The 20,026-nt window shown below is 46.8% G+C and overlaps 1 protein-coding gene across 1 annotated transcript in view; it reads right to left on the bottom strand.

Moving 5' to 3' along the window:
- LOC309548377 (uncharacterized protein) overlaps window positions 1–20,026 on the bottom strand; it is a gene marked incomplete at its 3' end in the record, with an annotated part of 387,813 nt that overhangs the window by 133,050 nt on the left and 234,737 nt on the right. The window lies entirely within an intron of this gene.

Raw genomic sequence — 20,026 nt, 5'->3', positions numbered from 1 at the left:
TTGGATCAATGTTGAAGAGCATTCAAAACATTCATGACATTTAGAACACGGATAGGTCTTGTGTCCTGTGTGAATCTTCCAGTGAACTGCAATAAAGACTTTCAGTCACTTATAACATCCATATGGCTTGCTTCTCATGTAACTTTGTTGTATTGTTGTAACAAGACAAGCATGGCCAAAAAAAATGGTTCATCAATCCACCTGTGAAGAAAAAAACCAGAAGTCATAATTCTACAAAAAGGCTTAAAAAAAGTTGCTTCCTTTTTAAAATTTATTATTAACTGCTTCCCGCTGGGCCTATTGTAATATGACAGACAAACAGGAGCCCCATTGTTACATAGTTAGTGAGGTAGAAAAAAAAAAGATACCAGTCCATCCAGTGCAACCCCTGTGTGTGTGTTTGCTGCTAACCCAACATTGTATACCCCTGTATGTTGTTCTTCTTAAGGTGCCAATCTAATAGTTTTTTTAAACTATCAATGCTCCCTGCTGATACCACTGTTTGTGGAAGAGAATTCCACATCCTTACTGCTCTGACAGTAAAGATTCCCTTATGTAGTTTAAGGTTACACTGTTTTTTTTTTCTAGTTTTAGTATTCCCTTTCTCTGAAAAGTTTGCTCCCTATGCTCGGGTCACCAGTACGATATTTGTATCTTGGTATCATATCCCCTCTCAAGCGTCTCTTCTCCAGAGAGAATAAGTTCAGTGCTTGTAGACTTTCCTCATAGCTGATGTCCTCCATTCCCCTGATTATCTTTGTTGCCCTTCTCTGGACTCTCTCCAGTTCCAGCATCTCCTTCCCAGGCTTTCACCCAGACAGTCAAAAAGGACAGATCCTGCACATGCTGATATACAACAAGTACAAAGAGGAGTACTTCACCAGCCCATAGCGCTGTCCATGTGTTCACCTCCTTTGTTTGTATGTTTTTTAGCTGAAATGTCCTGGTTGCTGCTGCTCCTCTCTCACTCCACTGGGGGGGGGGGGGGGCGGATCAAAACAACTCAAATCTGTAAAGCAAAGCGCACGCAACCTCGGGCAATAAAGCTTTAATAAAGGACAAAAACACAGTACATTGGAATTGCATTCACACTTTTTCTTTAAGGCAATCGCTTTACAGCATTCCAACAGGAGCTACTCGCTCCTCCCGTCCCTCCAGATGGTGACTCTGCGGTCTCCTCATCCGCGGCTGCCTCCACTGTATCCCTGCTCTCCTTCACTTCCTGTGTTGCCTGGTCACCGGATGCCGGTGCTAGTGCGTTTCGGAGGCAAAGCCTCCTTCCTCAGGTCCCCTGCTTGTCCATAGCAACAGCAGAGGCAGTGCACCCGTGTCTTGAATCCCCCACCTAGCAGCTCCTTACTACTTGTGGCTCCGGTTTTGGCTGAGGCTCTTCTGAGGCGCCATAGATCACGTTGGTATAGTGCACAGGCACACTAGAACCGGCATTCGGTGACCAGGCAACACAGGAAGTGAAGGAGAGTGGGGATACAGCGGGGGCAGCGGGGATGAGGAGACCGCAGAGTCACCATCTGGAGGGACGGGAGGAGCGAGTAGCTCCTGTTGGAATGCTGTAAAGCGATTGCCTTAAAGAAAAAGTGTGAGTGCAATTCCAATGTACTGTGTTATTGTCCTTTATTAAAGCTTTATTGCCCGAGGTTGTGTGCGCTTTGCTTTACAGATTTGAATTGTTTTCACCCAGACAGTTCTCCTAGCAGAATTAACCAAAGCTGCTGTTTTTGCAGCGTCTTTAACCGCTTCCACTGCAGAGTCCGCCAAGTAAGACATTGCTTTCCCAATTACAGACAGGGAGTCTAGGATGTCTTGAGACCCTCCACTAGCTAAAACCTGCTTAGTGAGATCTTTAACCCAGAAGTCAGCATTTCTGGCTACACAGGTATCTGCTAATGGCCTGGTCAAATTACCAGAATTGGCCACCCAAGCCTTTTTCAACAAGGATTCGGTTTTCCGATCCATGACATCCTTAATGAACCCAGCATTTTCAAATGACAGATCTGATTTTTTTGAAAGCTGAGCCAAGGGAGCGTCCAATCTAGGGTTTTTAGTAAACTCTTCTAGCTCCTTTTCCCAAAAAGGATACCTCCTTTTCAAGGACTTCGGCCTGATTGGAGCGCTCATGGGAGAGCTGCATTCCTGACAAATAATATTTTTTTAAGGAGTGGTGAATTGGAATAACCCTAGAGCAGGTTTTCTCCAGGCCCTTATACATCTTATCCTGAACAGAGGATACTTTAGCAGGCGTAGGAATCCCTTCCATGGCATATACTCACTTAAGGAGTCCTTCCATATCATTCAGGGAAAAGAGGCTCTTGCTCCCTTTGGAGCTTAGCCTATCCTCACTGTCACTGTCAGAGACTTCACTAGAGTTAGATGAATGCTCTGTCTCCTGATTCCCAGCCAGACTAGTCTCTTCTCCTGGATCTTCCTCATCCCTTGCCTGTGCAGAGGGGATGCCCTGGGAAGCTATATAGGGGGCAAATGGACCTGTCCTAGGTCCCGCACTCTCCTGAGATGACAGACTCTCTCTAGGCATCTCTACAGACTGCACTGAACTTGGCGGAGTAACTGCTGCAGTCCTAAAAGACTGAATAGTTGCTTCCATCTCCTCCTTTACTGATTTAAGGAAATCCTTCATTAAAGCAGAAGCCTCTTGTGCAGCTAGCCTGTTTAAATATGTAGGACAAACAGCTTAAGTGTAATGCCTAGACAGTCTATCCCCACAGTCACCGCACTTCCTAGACATGCTTGTGCTGGTTGATGTGGTGGGGGGGTCTTGTAGGGGCCTCCTGGGCCGAAGACAGACCTGTAGTAATAACCAGAGAGAGGGAGAATCACCATCTCATTAACCACAATTACATGAGTACACAGACACAGTTGAAATTAACAGAGGCTGTCAGCAAGGAATAAAGAGTCATGCTATCCCATATAACAATAGCAGTGGACCCCCACAGACCGGAGAATCACTTACCCAGCCTCTCGCTGTCATTCCTTGCAGCCGTGTGGTACCGCTTGTTCCCCTACGGGACGCAACGCAGTGGTCTTTGTCTCCCTGGGGGGTTTCCCATTAGCAGCCGGATGGTCCGCCATTCCTGCCGGTTTTGCAAGCGGGTCCAGCATCTCCTCCATGCCTGCGTCTAGCTCGCTCCTCCCCGCTTGACCGGAACTTCCGGTATTCAGAACGAGGCTTGCAGAGCTTCTTCCGGTGGCAAATTTGAATTTCCTTTAGCGTTTACCAAGCATAGGAGAGCCTATGGACGAGACTTTTCCTGTGGAGACTACCAGGACTTCAGGTATGGAGGGCCCTTCTTTACTTAAGGAAGCCGAGTACCTTGCAAGCATTCTTGGCAACCTGTAAGTTTCCTTTTTCCCAAGGAAAGCAGATAGGGAGGTCATTTAACAGGGTTTCCCCAAATACCATCCGTATTGCTCTTACAGGGGTACCTATTAGACAATCAATTGCCTTCAGGTCAGAGAAAAAAAACGAACGTTGGGGGGGGCATGGCTTGCGTGCGTACTGCATGGACACTTGAGCTGAGAGCTCTCTGTACCCGGCCGTCCTAATCCCCAGCGTATGAGAAGCACAGCAGTTACCGGCACTTGCATCCACTCAGACCAGCTTGCCGAACACTCGGGGAAGATGTCCAGCCGAAAGAGGAAGGATGATCGGGGCCCCAAGAAGCTCACGGCCTTCTTCTTTAAACAGCCTCCTTTGCCTGAGGGAATCCAAGATGGCGCCGATGCGCTGTCTTACCACGGGAGCCCAGCGGCCTACACGGATCTCCATGATGCTATCCCCTCACCTGATGACTTCACAACGCTACCTCCTATGCCGGATTCCTCCGACCCCGGGACCCCGGTATCATGTAGCCCTGCGAAGACTTGAATGCGCCTGGACCCAGCGGACCCTCCTGACCCTGCAGTGAGTACATCATTTGCCTCTATGCACTCCATGTCTGCTCTCCAATCCTCTATTGCTGCATTCCCTACTACTGGCCAGCCTGTCCTGGACACCACAATGAAAAATATGCTGATTACCTTCCAGTCTTCTCTTATGGCTAACCTCACCACTATTATGCATAAGTTTTCTTGTGAAATGAAACAGATGGGCAATAGGGTCACGCATAGAACACAGTATGGATGAATGTACTGAGACAGTAAATGAGCTTGTAGATGCATACCATGAGCAAAGAGAGGACACTGAATGGATCAAATACAAGTTGGCTGATCTTGAAGATCGATCACGCCGCAACAACATAAAACTGTGAGGCATTCCTGAGACAGTTCAGCCCAATGATCTGCTGCAACATGCATCTACCTTATTCACTACACTGGTACCTGATTTGACCCCTATAGAACTCACTATAGACAGAATTCATAGAATTCCTAAACCTTGCCACTTAGAAGACTCAGTCCCTAGGGATGTGCTCCTTCGCATGCATTTCTATCCGGCCAAAGAAAAAATTCTAAAAACCTCCAGGCAACTAGGAACCTTACCAGCACCATATGCGCAAGTGCAGACTTGTCCCAACACACGCTACAACAGAGGAGGCAATTGAAGACCCTTACCAAGGCTCTCTTCAACCTCAAGATCTTATACAAATGGTGTCACCCAGCAACATTGCTAGTCACTCACAATGGAATCCCTCACACAATATCCACCATTGAAGGCGGAATGAAACTCCTACATTCCTGGGGTATCATCCAGGACCCTCCGAAGAATTTCCACGATGGTCCACGGCACTCTCCTCCGTCTCGCTCTAGGGCCCTTCAAGGATACGGGCGTCAGAAACATCATCCATGACATGCTGGGCTTCTCCACTTCAGCGGTTACCAGCCCGGCCGGGCTACTTCTACACCTCCTACCTTTTATTTTGATAAGTTTATCCACCTTGGTGGAAGTCCCCTACCTCTTTATCAGTAGGCCTCTCTGAAGGATACCCCTTACTGATTCTATTCACCAGTTGGTGATTCGGTTCACCTATTCTGTGCTCTGTCGCAGCGGATCTCCTACCTGCAACAGTTCTAGTTCTTTTGACTCAGTTTTGTCGCCTAAGTAGCGATGCTTGTTCTTTATTTTTCTTTGTTATTTTCTTTGTGTTTACCACTTAGTGTCTTCGTACAGCAGCAGTGACACCCGGAAATTGAGACAGTAAGTGACCTCTGCCACATCTCTGTGTGACCATCCTTCTCTGTATCTTCCACCAGTGGAGAGTGGACTCTTGCACTTTACCCGACCTCAGAATTTCAGGTAATATGTTTTCATCTCCTCTGGTTCTGACCTCACCTGTTTATATCTCTGGCAGACATGTCTTTCAATATTCTCTCTTTGAACTCAAGAGGCCTTAATCACCCTGCAAAACGGGCCTCATTATGGTCTACGGCTCTATCCTTTCACAGTGACATTGTTTGTGTACAGGAAACACATTTTTCCCAATCTGCAACCCCCAAATGTACCCACGCTCAATTTCCTCATATTTACCTGGCATCTGGTAAGAAAAAGCGTAAGGGGGTCCTTATAGCCATTAAGCAATCCCTGACCTACCAATACCATGACTCTATTGTGGACCCCAAAGGTCGATACATCATCCTAAAATGCTCCATTGACAACCATAATTTCACCTTGGTTAATCTATATGCGCCCAATAAACACCAGATGGCATTTATCCGCTCGATTGTGGACAAAGCAAAGTCCCTCAAATGGGGCAGTTTGCTGTTATGTGGCGATTTTAATCTGGCTCCTGACAGTACTGTGGACACATCTGCTTCTCCTAAGAAACACAATGCATCCCTTTCCAAGTATTTGTGGGATTCTGATTTGTATGACGTGTGGGAGGTGTTGTCACGCAGCGGAGAGGGATTATTCATACCTTTCCACTCGTCACGGCACCTACTCACGTATTGATCTGTGCATTACTGACAAACAACTTTTGGAACATATCTCATCTGTAGAGCTCCACACTGCCACCTGGTCAGATCACTCTCCATTAACTATATCGGTGAATCTTGGCGCTCCTGGCTGTCCACGTTTGTTTGAAAATTACCTAACCATCTATTAAAATACTCTGTGTACGCGGCTGAGATCCAAACTCAACTGGATAACTTAATAACTGAAAACTCTCTGCCTGATGTTGACCCGTTGGTGGTGTGGAATGCTCATAAAGCTGTATTGCATGGTTTATTTATACAACTGGGAGCTAGGGAAAGGAAGAGGAGAACGCAGCACCTTGATAGTCTCACCAAGACACTAGCATCCTAGATGCACAAAATAAAACAGACCCGTCCCCAGCCCTCCAATCACAAATTTTTGCGCTCAGACAGAAACTTAGGACCTTCTTATTAGAGAAATACAGCTTCTCCCTCAAGAAGTGGAAAGCCGTTACCTACGCCACTAGTGATAAAGCCACCAAAGCCATGGCCCTTCGTATTAAGGGGCAACAAATTAAATCCAAAATCCCCTACATGATTCATCCCAAAACGAAAGAGAAATGACTTAAGCCCACCCTAATAGCAAATGCCTTCAGTTCATTCTAAAAATCCCTCTATAACCTTAACTCAGACCAAACGACCTACCAACCATCCCCTACAGACATTAATGACTTACTCAACTGACTCGAACTTGCTCAAATCAAACTCCCTTCGCTTACTCCCCAAGACGTCGATTCCCTTAACAGACCCTTTTCTGATCTGGAAATCAGAGCTGCTATCACTTTGCTTCCCAACTTGAAATCACCTGGTCCGGATGGATATTCGGCTGAATATTACAAGAAATTTTGTGACTCGCTGACTCCCATTCTTCGAGACGTATTTAATTCTGCTGCCTCCTCCTCGACCTTTCTGAAAGAAATGTTAAGTGCATTGATAGTAACCCTACCTAAACCAGGGAAGGAGCCTAACCAACCCCAAAACTTTAGGCCCATATCCTTATTGAATATGGATGTAAAAATTTACGCCAAAGTAATAGCCGCAAGATTGGTGGACCTTCTTCCTAATATAATACATAGAGACCAGTCTGGATTCACCAAAGTGCAGCAAGCGTCGGACGCTACTAGGCGTGTGATTAATGCTCTCCACCACGCGGGCCTCTGTGGAACGCCTTCTCTGCTCCTATCGTTGGATGCGGAGAAGGTGTTCGACAGGGTCCATTCGGGGTTTTTGTCGGCTGTCCTTCAAAAGTTTGGATTTCGTGGATTTATTCACAATGCCATTATGGCCCTATACTCCATGCCCTCTGCAGTAGTCCGTACAACGGAAGCTCTCTCCACCCCATTTACTATCACAAATGGCACTAGGCAGGGGTGCCCACTTTCCCCCCTAATATTCAATATGATCATGGAAACCTTAGCCGCACATATCCGTTCTAACCCTAAAATATCGGGTATACATATGGAGGATCAACATCACAAAATCAGTCTTTTTGCGGATGATGTGATAGTTATGATTTCGGAACCATCCACGTCCCTCCCGGAGATTCAAAGGATACTACAGTGGTTTGGAAAAGTCTCTTTCTACAAAGTAAATGAGTCCAAGTCCAACATATTGTGAATTTGTATTAATGCCACAATGCGTAACTTACTGCAACAGCAATCCCGTATACATGACCAGAGTATTTCATACTTGGGCGTTCAGTTGACCGCTTCTACTAAAACGCTGTTTAAACATGATTTCCTCTCCGCTCGCACTAAACTACAAGACAATCTTAAACATGTAGCCTCCTTTAAATTCTGCTGGTTGGGATGCTTAGCGGCCTTCAAAATGATGTACTTTCCCCAATTACTTTATCTTTTTCTGACTCTCCCGATTCCGATCCCAAAAACTTATTTCAGATCCCTCCAATCAATACTGTCCAAATGTATGTGGCAAGGCAAAAAACCCAGATGTGCACACACCAAACTGATCAAACATCGTTTAGCAGGGGGTGCAGGGTATGCAGACATTTTTGACTATTACCTGGCATCAGTCCTGACTCCTCTTCGAGATTGGTTTAGAGAGACCCCCACTACACTATGGAGCACCATGGAGGCTACTTATTGTACTAGGCAGAGCCTGTCCGACTGGTTATTGGCGACTACTTTAGGAGCAAAATTGCCCTCCTACCTCCCACCGTTTATGTCTGCTGCCGCAAGGGCATGGAAGATTTTGGTATCGCAAGCTACTTCACCATCCACGTGTTCCCCACTTAATATCCAGTTAACAGCATTGCACTCGCTTATGTCCCACATTGATATCTCCGTCTGGCTGAATAAGGGCATTTCCTATGTAGGAGACTTATACGAAGGTTCCAAATTTGTCCCTTTTAGTTCCTTGCAGGCTAAATTTGACCTTCCCGGGTCTACATTATTTACTCACCTACGAGTATCTCACTTCCTTAATTCCATCCAACCATGGCCACTGACTATCCATACCCATGCTTGGTTGTTCTTGACTAGTAGAGGGCCCCCTAAACTGAAAGGTATAACTCTCTTTTACAACCTTCTCCAACATAAAACGTCCTTCACCAAGACCGCCCCCCACCTTCAGTGGGAACGAGATATCGGTCAGCAGTTTACAAACAATGGAGTAGGGCTTTCCAATCCATATATCTGGCCACTAGTTGTTCCAAATTATGGGAGCTATCCACAAAATTTTCCCTCCGCTGGTACCTTACACCTTCTAGAATAAACAAGTTTGATCCCCAGAATGACAGCAGATGTTGGCGTCTGTGGCCATGAAGGTACTTTACTTCATATACTATGGCTATGTCCAAAAATTACCCATTACTGGAATCAGGTATTCAAGATAATAATCGTAAGTTTTACAATGCCCCACCACGCTTAAACCTGGCCTGGCTTTACTAAATCTGGAAATTGAGCAAGTTCCTGTCTCTTTTAGACACACTGTGACCCACATCCTCCTAGCGGCCAGACTCAATGTGACTTGGAAACAAGCAAATCCTCCGGCTATCGTAGGAGTCATTGACCTTGTTAATACACACTATACTTTTGAAAAGTACACTTTCCCTCAAAAAACGTTCTGTACACACCGTAACTACCCAATGGAAACCTTGGTCTGAATGGATGGAGCATCTTAAGGTCCGTTCTGATCCCCTATGAATGTCTACCTTATGTTGTTGTATAACGTAATCTTGACTAAAGGATGACATCTGCCTATGCATACTTCTTGCGCCTGGGCACAGTATGGATCCCTGTAGGGGTGCCCAGGGGCGCGAAGCATGGATATATCCACTTTCTCGGCGGACTCCCCAAGAGTTCAACTGCCATGATTCCCATGGTATCAACACTATGGTCTTGCCGTACGCTATGTATTGTTGTTATGAAAAGGATGGCACTGAGTTTTAAGTATGATTTATGTACTAGATGGTTGCTGAAGTTACTGCATGTTTTTACGAAATGTTCCTGCATTGTAAGTGTACGCCTCAAGTACGAACAGTCACTGCTAAATCCCTACAATTGTTACAATTGTTAATTTCTCATCTGCATTGCTATATGTTCACCTACTATAGATGCAAAATGTTGTAGCTTGCATGCTACCTGTTATGTAATGACTTGAAAAATGTAATAAAACCAGTTTGAAAAAAAAAAAAAAAAAAAACGAACGTTCTGGTGTAGGTTGGAAACACAACTGAACTGAAGCCCAAGGTATGGGTGGGACCTTTTAACAGCTGCAAATTAGTTGTGTTTCCTGTAGGGTGGAGCCACAATCTCTCATATGTAGGCCGTCCTGGAAAGGTGAAATATTGTTTTTTCCCCAGAATTGTCACCCTTTTTTTTATAGCATAGAAAAAAAAAAAAAAAAAAAACGCACAGGTGATCAACTACCACCAAAAGAAAGCTCCTTTTGTGGGAAAAAAAGGACATTCATTTTATTTGGATACAGCTTCGCACAACCGCGCAATTGTCCATTAAAATAACGCAGTGCCGTATCGCAAAAAAATGGCCTGGTCATTAAGGGGGGTAAAAGTGGTTAAAGAAGTTTGGATGTTGAATTTGAACCCCAATGAAATCAATGGAAGCCGAATCTGTCAAATGAAAAATACCCATTTTCTGGGATAATAAGCATGGGGGGGGGGGGGTTGTTAAAAAAAATAAATAACATGGGGGATGGGCACTGCCTGGGGGAACATGGACCAATGCAAGAAAAAGAAAATTCCATTCAGCCAGGAGCAGGGATTTTGTTAGATACATAAAGTGAAGGGGGGGGGAGGGGTTACACATTGCACACATTTACTAATATATGTGTAAGCTCCCCTCCCCCAAAGTTATCTGCACCCCTAATGGCCGGTACACACAATACGAATGAATACCACTTTGGAAGTGGTCAGAAGATGGTGTGATTGTTAGTACACAGATTTCCAGAGCCGATCACAGTGATCATAAAATTTCCCGTACAATAACAGATTTACATCAGTATAATAATACAACACATGACATTACTTACATTTTTTTTCTCTGTCGTATGAGAATTTTTGTAACTGTAGTAAACGCTTCATTTTTGATATGCGTGTGAGGAAGGGGGGGGGGTACATAGTTGCATAGTAGATGAGGTTGAATAAAGACAATAGTCCATCCAGTTCCCCCTGTGTAGGTGTGTGTGGCTGTAATCATCTCACATACCCCTGAATGTTCTGATCCTTGAGATGTACGTCTAAGAGTCTTTTGAAAGCCACCATACTTCCCGCAGAAACCACCTCTTGTGGTAGAGAATTCCACAATCTTGTAGCTCTAACAGTAAAGAACCCCCTGCGTATCCTGAGGTTAAAACACTTCTCTAATCGCATTGTATGTCCTCGTGTCCTCATGCAATCCTTGCGACTGAATAGCTTTTTTTCTATGCTGAGATCACCATTGAGGTATTTGGAAATCCCTATCATGTCCCCTCTCAGGCGTCTCTTCTCCAGGGAGAATAAATCAAGGGATTGTAAAAGATCTAGATAATTAAGGTCATCCGATCCCCTAATTAGTTTAGTTGCCCTTCTCTGGACTCTCTCCAGCTCCAATACATCCCTCCTGAGGACTGGCGACCAGAACTGGACAGAATACTCCAGATGCGGTCGGACTAGAGTTTTATAAAGTGGAAGGATTATAGTCTTATCTCTGGAATACATCCCTTTCTTTATGCATGCTAATATTCTGCCGGCTTTGGTAGCTGCAGCTTGACATTGCATGCTATTACCTAGTCTATCCTCTACCAAGACTCCCAGATCTTTCTCCATTTTTGATTCTCCCAATGTTTCCCCCCCCTAAAGTGTATTGTGCTTTTATGTTTTTAGTCCCCAAGTGCAAAACCTTACACTTCTCCACATTAAACCTCATTTGCCATGTCGTTTCCCACTCTGTTATTTTGTTCAGGTCATTCTGTAAGATTTCTGCATCATGATGTGAAGTTATTGCCCTGCCCAATTTTGTGTCATCTGCAAAAACTGATATCGAACTCCTGATCCCGTCCTCAATGCTGTTTATTAATAAATTGAACAATGTTGGTCCCAGGACTGAGCCTTGGGGGACCCCACTCACCACCTCAGACCAGTCTGAGTATGCTTTATTTAACACCCTTTGGAAACGCCCCTTTAACCAGCTCCATATCCAAGAGCAAACCTTGTGGTCGATGCCTGCAGACCTTATTTTATAAATTAAGCGCTTGTGGGAACTGTATCAAATGCCTTAGCGAAATCCAGGTACACCACATCCACTGGTCTCCCCCCTATCCAGCTCACCAGAACGTTAACAGATTGGTTTGACAAGAATGGCCATTTGTAACCCCGTGCTGATTACTGCTGATGATGTTGCTGTCTTTAGAAAACTCTTGGATAAAGTCCCTTTTCCCCTCCAGAAGTTTACATACTATCGATGTCAGACAGACAGGCCTATAATTTCCCGGGACATGCCTCTGCCCTTTTTTGAATATCGGTATCACATTCGCTTTCCTCCAATCCCCTGGTACATTTCCTGTCATAATACTGTCAGCAAAGATCAGGAACAGTGGTCTAGGTATAATCTTACTGAGTTCTTTGAGTACTCTCGGATGTACGCCATCCGGGCCTGGTGATTTATTTGTGTTAATTTTATCCAGCCTTTTCCTGATTTCACCCTCTGTTAGCCATAGCGGCAAGACCTGTGTATTACTACTAACCATACAGTCATGGTCAGTGTACCCCTCCTTTACTGGTGTAAAGATTGAGGAGAAGAAAGCATTTGCCTTCTCTGTGTCCTCTGTAACCATTCTCCCATCATCGTTAATTATGTGTGCAACATGCTCTGCCCTAGTTTTTTGCTGTTGATATATTTAAAGCGGAGTTCCCCCCGAAATTTATACTTACCTCCATCTTCTCGCTCCCGGTCACCTGAAAAACAAATGGATAATCGCAATTTTTTTTTTTTTTCACTTACCTTTTAGAGAAAATATACTCACCTTACTTCCTTCTTCCTCCCCTCGGCGGCCACGGCGATTCGTCACTTCCTGGCTTTTGCAATGATTCCTGGGAGCTGAACGTCATCGCTCCCAGGAATCATTGCGCCTGCACCGGCCCCGACGTCAGTTCCGGGGCGCGCGCGTCATTCCCTTCTAAACAGCTTCTGGGCATGCCCAGAAGCTGTGGAGGGATGACGCGCGCGACCCGGAAGTGACGTCGGGGCCGGTGCAGTGCATCGTGGGACCGAAGAAGGAGGAAGAGGACCGAAGAGGACGCGGAAGAGGATCGCGCTGGCTTCAAGCTGCCCACACCTGAGATGGCAGCGCTGGAGAAGACAATTTCAAGGTAAGTATTTCTCCTGAAAGGTAAGTGCAACCCGGGACAGATCAGAGGCTAGCCATTGTGGAATGTGCTAGCCCTGACTGTCCCGGGGGTATTTTTATAAAAAAATGTATAACTAGGGTGGAACTCCGCTTTAAAGAATTTCTTTGTGTTCTTTTTACTATCCTCCGCTATTTGTCTCTCAAAGTTGATTTTAGCCATTTTGATCTTGTATTTACTTTTCTTATTTGCTTCCTTGTATTGCTGGAAAGCTGATACTGTGCCCTCTGATTTATAATTCTTGAAGGCCATTTTTTTACTAATAAGTTTTTTTACATTACGGTTAAGCCAGCCAGGTTTGGCTTTGGCTCTTCTAAATTTATTTCCCATAGGAATGCACTGCGAGATGCATTTGTTTAATATGTTCCTAAAGCATTCCCATTTTTCCTCCATGGTCAGTGTTCCTAGGGTTTGGTCCCAGTTTATTTTCTCCATCATTGAGCACAATTTGGGAAAGTCGCCAGTCGCAATGTCACAAGGTATTCCTGGTCACTAGTTACATAGTTTGTGAGGTTGAAAAAAGACACCAGTCCAAACTATGATGTGTGTGTGTGTTTGCTGCTAACCATACATTGTATACCCCTGTACGTTCTGGTCTTTAAGGTGCCCATCTAATAGTTTTTTGAAACTATTGATGCTCACTGCTGATACCACTGCTTGTGGAAGAGAATTCCACATCTTTACTGCTCTGACAGTAAAGAACCCCCTACGTATTTTAAGGTTAAACTGTTTTTCCTCTAGTTTTAGTGAGTGGCCACATGTCTTATTGTATTCCCTTTCTCTGAATAGCTTGTTCCTTATGCTAGGGTCATCAGTACAGTATTTGTACATTGATATCATATCCCCCCTCAATCGTCTCTTCTCCAGAGAGAATAAATTCAGTGTTTGTAGTCTTTCCTCATAGCTGATGTCCTCCATTCCCCTAATTATTTTTGTTGCCCTTCTCTGGACTCTTTCCAGTTCCAGCACATCCTTCCTGAGGACCGGTGCCCAGAACTGGACAGCATACTCCAGATGTGGCCAGACCAGAGTCTTGTAGAGCGGGAGAATAATCTCTTTATTTCTGGAGTGAATCCCCTTTTTTTTTATACATGCCAGTATTCTGTTGGCTTTGCTTGCAGCGGCTTGGCATTGCATGCCACTGCAAAGCCTGTTGTCTACCAGTACCCCCAGGTCCTTTTCCATCCTAGACTCACCCAGAGCCCCCCCCCCCCCCAGTGAGTAGCTTGCTTTCGTGTTTCTGGCACCCAAGTGCATTACTTTACATTTTTCAACATTAAACCTCATCTGCCTTGTAGTTGCCCACCCCGTTATTTTATTCAGGTCCGCTTGTAAGGTTTCCACATCCTGCTTAGAAGATATTGGCATGCTTAGTTTAGTATCATCCGAAAATACTGAGATTGTACTAGATATCCCCTCCTCTAGATCATTTATGAATAAATGAAACAGGATTGGTCCCAGGACAGAACCTTGGGGGACCCCACTTTCCCCACCCGCCCAATCAGAGTACTCCCCATTTATCACCACCCTCTGGACTCCCCCCGGGAGCCAGTTCTCTATCCAGGTACTCACCCTATGGTCCATACCTATGTACCTTAGTTTTTACAGTAAGCGTTTGTGGGGGACGGTGTCAAATTCCTTTGCAAAGTCCAGATACACCACATCCACAGGCTTACCTTTATCTAGGTGGCAGCTCACTTCATCATAGAAGGTTAATAGATTGGTTTGGCAAGAACGATTTTTCATGAATGCATGCCGATTACTACTAATAATACCGTTTTCATTACTAAAGTCTTGTATGTGGTCCCTTAACATCCCCTCCAAAATCTTGCAGACTACTGATGTTAGGCTGACCGGCCTATAGTTACCCGGGATATATCTCTGCCCTTATAAAATATTGGTACCACGTTGGCTTTTTTCCAATCAGCTGGCACCATACCGTCTGTAAACTATCCTTAACGATCAAGAATAATGGTCTGGCTATCACCTGGCTGAGCTCTTTAAGAACCCTCGGGTGCAAGTCATCCAGTCCCGGTGATTTATTTATGTTAAGTTTCTCTAGTTTAGTTCTAAGTCTATCTTCCTGAGGTGTGTTGTTTAGTTTGGCTTTACAAGCTGGGTTCTTTTGTGAAGGCGGAAGAGAAGAAATGATTTAACACTTCCGCCTGTTCCTTGTCCTCTGTGGCCAAATCTCCTTTGTTGTCTTTTATGGGGCCAATGTGTTCTGGCCTCGCTTTCTTACTATTTATATACTTAAAGAATTTTTTGGGGTTCTTTTTACTCTCTTCTGCTATAAGTCTCTCGCGTTCTATTTTAGCCGCCTTGATTTCGTCTTTACATTTCTTATTACACTCTTTTTAATGCTTGAATGCTGCCAATGACCCCTCAGTCTTGTATTTTTTGAAGGCCTTTTTTTAGTATTAATATGCATTTTTATGTTGGAGTTTAGCCACCCAGGCTTTAGTTTTGCTCTTTTAAATGTATTTCCCTTTGGAATGCACTGGCCAATCCCTTTGTTTAGTATGCTCTTGAAGCACTCCCATTTTTCCTCCATGTTCTTTGTTCCCAGAGTTCTATCCCATTTGATATTTTCTAGCAGAGAGCGCAGTTTTGGGAAATTGGCTCTTTTGAAATTCAGTGTCCTTACATTACCCTTGTGTTTCCTATTACTATGATTTATATTGAAACAAATTGACCTATGGTCACTGTTAGTTGTCCCGTATTTCTATATCCGCAAGCAGGTCTGTAGTGTTGGTAATCAGTAGGTCAAGTACCGCATTGTTTCTTGTCGGTGCATTCACCATCTGACCCATGAAATTGTCCTGCAAAACATTTAGGAACTGCCGAGCCTTGGATGAATGCGTGGTTCCTTATGCCCAGTCTATATCTGGATAATTAAAGTCCCCCATTATAATGACATTTCCCATCTTTGCTGCCAATCCAATCTGTGAAAGGAGGTCCACCTCCTCCCTCTGGTTGGGGGGCCTATAACATACCGCCAATATTACCTTCCCCATAGTGCCTACCCTTTGAAGTTCTACCGATAGGGATTCTACCTCATCCATAGCTCCATTATTAATATCATCCCTCATATTTACCTGTACACTGTTCTTAATATACAGACATACCCCCCCCCCCTTTGTTATCTTCTTTATCTCTGTGGTAAAGGGAATACCCCTGAATGGTCGCCAGCCAATCATGAGAGATATCGAACCAAGTCTCTGTAATCCCCACAAAATCTAGGTCCTCCTCATACATCAGCAGCTCCAGCTCTCCCATCTTGTTGGCCAGGCTTCTGGCATTGGTATACAAACCTCGTAATTTTGACCGGTTGCATACCATATCCTTGTTTGATGTTTTTAGGCTGCTCTCATGATTTTTCCCCATACCCACCTTGGATTTAGGAACTCTGAACACACTACCGCTAATGTCCCCATTTGTGCCCGCTGAACCTTGCTCCCCGCTGGCTGATTCTACATCTGTACCCTCCCCCCCATCCCCTAGTTTAAAAGCCCCTCTAAATTGCTGGCCATCTTCTCACCCAGTACGGTTGCACCGTCCCCATTTAGGTGCAATCCGTCCCTACTACAGAGCTGGTAGCTGACTGAGAAGATGGCCCAGTTCTCCAGGAACCCAAAACTCTCCTTACTACACCAGCTCCTCATCCACTTGTTAACTTCCCTAATCTCCCGCTGCCTCTCTGGTGTGGCTCGAGGTACAGGTAGTATTCCTGAAAATACTACCTTGGAGGTCCTACTCCTCAACTTAGCTCCTAAGTTCCTGAAATCGTTTTTTTTTAGGACTCTCCATCTCCCTCTACCTATGTCAGTCCCCTACCACCAGAACCTGTCTTTCCTTTCCCTTTCTCCCGGCCTCACTGGAGGAGTTCTTCCCCTGGCAGCTAGGGGCGTCACTCTGCTCCAGCAATGCTGGTCCCTGACTGGTTTCCCCAACACCACGCAACGGGGCATATTTATTGGGGTGCTCCAGCCCAGGACCGGCCTCCTTGTCTTGTTCTCTTTTACCCCTCCTAACTGTCACCCATCTACTCTGCTCTGATGCCTGCACCCTTGTATCTCTGCCCTCTTCTGTGCTAGCCCCTGCCTGCAGCTGACGGGTACGCTCCCAGCTCTCCTTCAGTATGGAGATTTTTCTCAGTGTTGCCAGCTGCTTCCCTCGATTCAGGACCTGAGCTTCCAGGGAAGCAACGTGCTTACATTTTGTGCAGCTGTATTCACCCTCGACCTTATTTTTTCCCAGTTGCTAAGGTATTTCTCCCGGTTGCTAAGGTATTTTTACTAGGGCTGGGGTTATCCACCAGTCGTTAAGGTACGATTGGGTACTCCCAGTCAATATATTCCCGGGCCCAGTCGCTTCAGTAGCTCCCCAGGCACTAAGGTTGCTCCCAGATGCAACTTTACTCCTAAGTCGCCAAGGTTACACCCAGTCGCTAAGGTTACTCGCAGTTGCAGGTACTCCTAGTCACACGGATACACCCAGTCCCAGTCGCAAGGTACCCAGCCGCAAGGCACTCCCAGACACCCAGTAACTCCCAGCCACCGATACACCAAGTCACTCAGTTACTCCCAGTCACGAGTTACACCAGTCCAAGGTACTCCCTGACAGACGGTTACTCCCAGTCGCAAGGAAGAAGTCGCACAGTACTCAGACGCCAAGGAAAGATAGGGGTAGGTGATCTGTGTGCGGGGGAGGTGAGGCATATGATCTGTGTGTGTGGGGGGAGGTGATCGGTGTGTGTGTGTGTGTGTGTGTGTGTGTGTGGGGGGGGTAGATAGGGGATCTTTGTACGGGAGGGTAGGTGATCTATGATCTGTGTGTGGGGGGTAGGTAGGGGACCTGTATGTGGGGTAGGTGAGGTATGTGATCTGTGTGTGTATGGGGTGGTAGGTGATCTGTGCGTATGTATGTCTGGGGGGGAGGAGGGAGGTGATGTGTGTGCGGGGGAGGGAGGTGATCTGTGTGTGTGTGTGTGGGGGGGGGGGTAGGTAGGTGATCAGTGTGCAGGGGGGGCAAGTAGGTGATCAGTGTGAAGGGGGGTTAAGTGGGTGGTCAGTGTGCAGGGGGGGTAGGTGGGTGACCTGTGCGTAGGGTAGGTGAGGTATGTGATCTGTGTGTGTATGGGGGCGTAGGTGATCTGTGTGTGGGGGGCAGGGGGTAGGTGATCTGTGTGTGTTTGGGGGGGGGGGGTAGGTGATCTGTGTGTGGGGGAGGTGAGGTATGTGATGTGTGTGTGTGGGGGGGGTAGGGTAGGTAATGTGTGTGCAGGGGAGGGAGGTGATCTGTGTGTGTGTGTGTGTGTGTGTGTGTGTGGGGGGGGGTAGGTTATGTGTGTGTGTGTGGGGGGGGGGGGGTAGGTAGGTGATCAGTGTGCAGGGGGGGTAGGTGGGTGATCTGTGTGCAGTGGGGGGTAGGTGGGTGGTCAGTGTGCAGGGGGGGTAGGTGATTAGTGTGCAGGGGTGGTAGGTGGGTGATCTGTGTGTGGGGTAGGTGAGGTATGTGATCTGTGTGTGTATGGGGGGGTAGGTGATCTGTGTGTGGGGGGCAGGGTGTATGTGATCTGTGTGGGGGGGGGGGGGGTAGGTGATCTGTGTGTGGGGGAGGTATGTGATATGTGTGTGTGTGTGGGGGGGTAGGTAGGTGATCTGTGTGTGTATGGGGGGTAGGTAGGAGATCTGTGTGCGTATGGGGGATCTGTGTGTGTATGGGGGGGGTGATCTGTGTGTGTATGGGGGGGGTGATCTGTGTGTATGGGGGGGGGGTGATCTGTGTGTGTATGGGGGGGTGATCTGTGTGTGTATGGGGGGTGATCTGTGTGTGTATGGGGGGTGATCTGTGTGTGTATGGGGGGGTAGGTAGGTGATCTGTGTGTGTATGGGGGGATCTGTGTGTGTATGGGGGGGTGATCTGTGTGTGTATGGGGGGGGTGATCTGTGTGTGCATGGGGGGGATGATCTGTGTGTGAATGGGGGGGATGATCTGTGTGTGAATGGGGGGGATGATCTGTGTGTGTATGGGGGGTGATCTGTGTGTGTATGGGGGGGGGTGATCTGTGTGTGAATGGGGGGGTGATCTGTGTGTGCATGGGGGGGACGATCTGTGTGTGCATGGGGGGGATGATCTGTGTGTGTATGGGGGGGGGTGATCTGTGTGTGTATGGGGGGGGGGTGATCTGTGTGTGTATGGGGGGATGATCTGTGTGTGTATGGGGGGTGATCTGTGTGTGTATGGGGGGGGGGGGTGATCTGTGTGTGAATGGGGGGGTGATCTGTGTGTGCATGGGGGGGACGATCTGTGTGTGCATGGGGGGGATGATCTGTGTGTGTATGGGGGGGGGTGATCTGTGTGTGTATGGGGGGGGGGTGATCTGTGTGTGTATGGGGGGATGATCTGTGTGTGTATGGGGGGGTGATCTGTGTGTGTATGGGGGGATGATCTGTGTGTGTATGGGGGGGATGATCTGTGTGTGTATGGGGGGATGATCTGTGTGTGTATGGGGGGGATGATCTGTGTGTGTATGGGGGGGATGATCTGTGTGTGTATGGGGGGGGTGATCTGTGTGTGTATGGGGGGATGATCTGTGTGTGTATGGGGGGGTGATCTGTGTGTGTATGGGGGGGTGATCTGTGTGTGTATGGGGGGGTGATCTGTGTGTGTATGGGGGGGATGATCTGTGTGTGTATGGGGGGGGTGATCTGTGTGTGTATGGGGGGGATGATCTGTGTGTGTATGGGGGGGATGATCTGTGTGTGTATGGGGGGGATGATCTGTGTGTGTATGGGGGGGTGATCTGTGTGTGTATGGGGGGGTGATCTGTGTGTGTATGGGGGGGATGATCTGTGTGTGTATGGGGGGGATGATCTGTGTGTGTATGGGGGGGATGATCTGTGTGTGTATGGGGGGGTGATCTGTGTGTGTATGGGGGGGTGATCTGTGTGTGTATGGGGGGGTGATCTGTGTGTGTATGGGGGGGTGATCTGTGTGTGTATGGGGGGGTGATCTGTGTGTGTATGGGGGGGTGATCTGTGTGTGTATGGGGGGGTGATCTGTGTGTGTATGGGGGGGTGATCTGTGTGTGTATGGGGGGGTGATCTGTGTGTGTATGGGGGGGATGATCTGTGTGTGTATGGGGGGATGATCTGTGTGTGTATGGGGGGGTGATCTGTGTGTGTATGGGGGGGGGGTGATCTGTGTGTGTATGGG

This window comes from Pelophylax lessonae (genome assembly GCF_965119305.1).
Source record: "Pelophylax lessonae genome assembly, chromosome: 2".
Lineage (NCBI taxonomy): Eukaryota > Metazoa > Chordata > Amphibia > Anura > Ranidae > Pelophylax > Pelophylax lessonae.
This window is presented reverse-complemented; position numbering and strand designations above follow the sequence as displayed.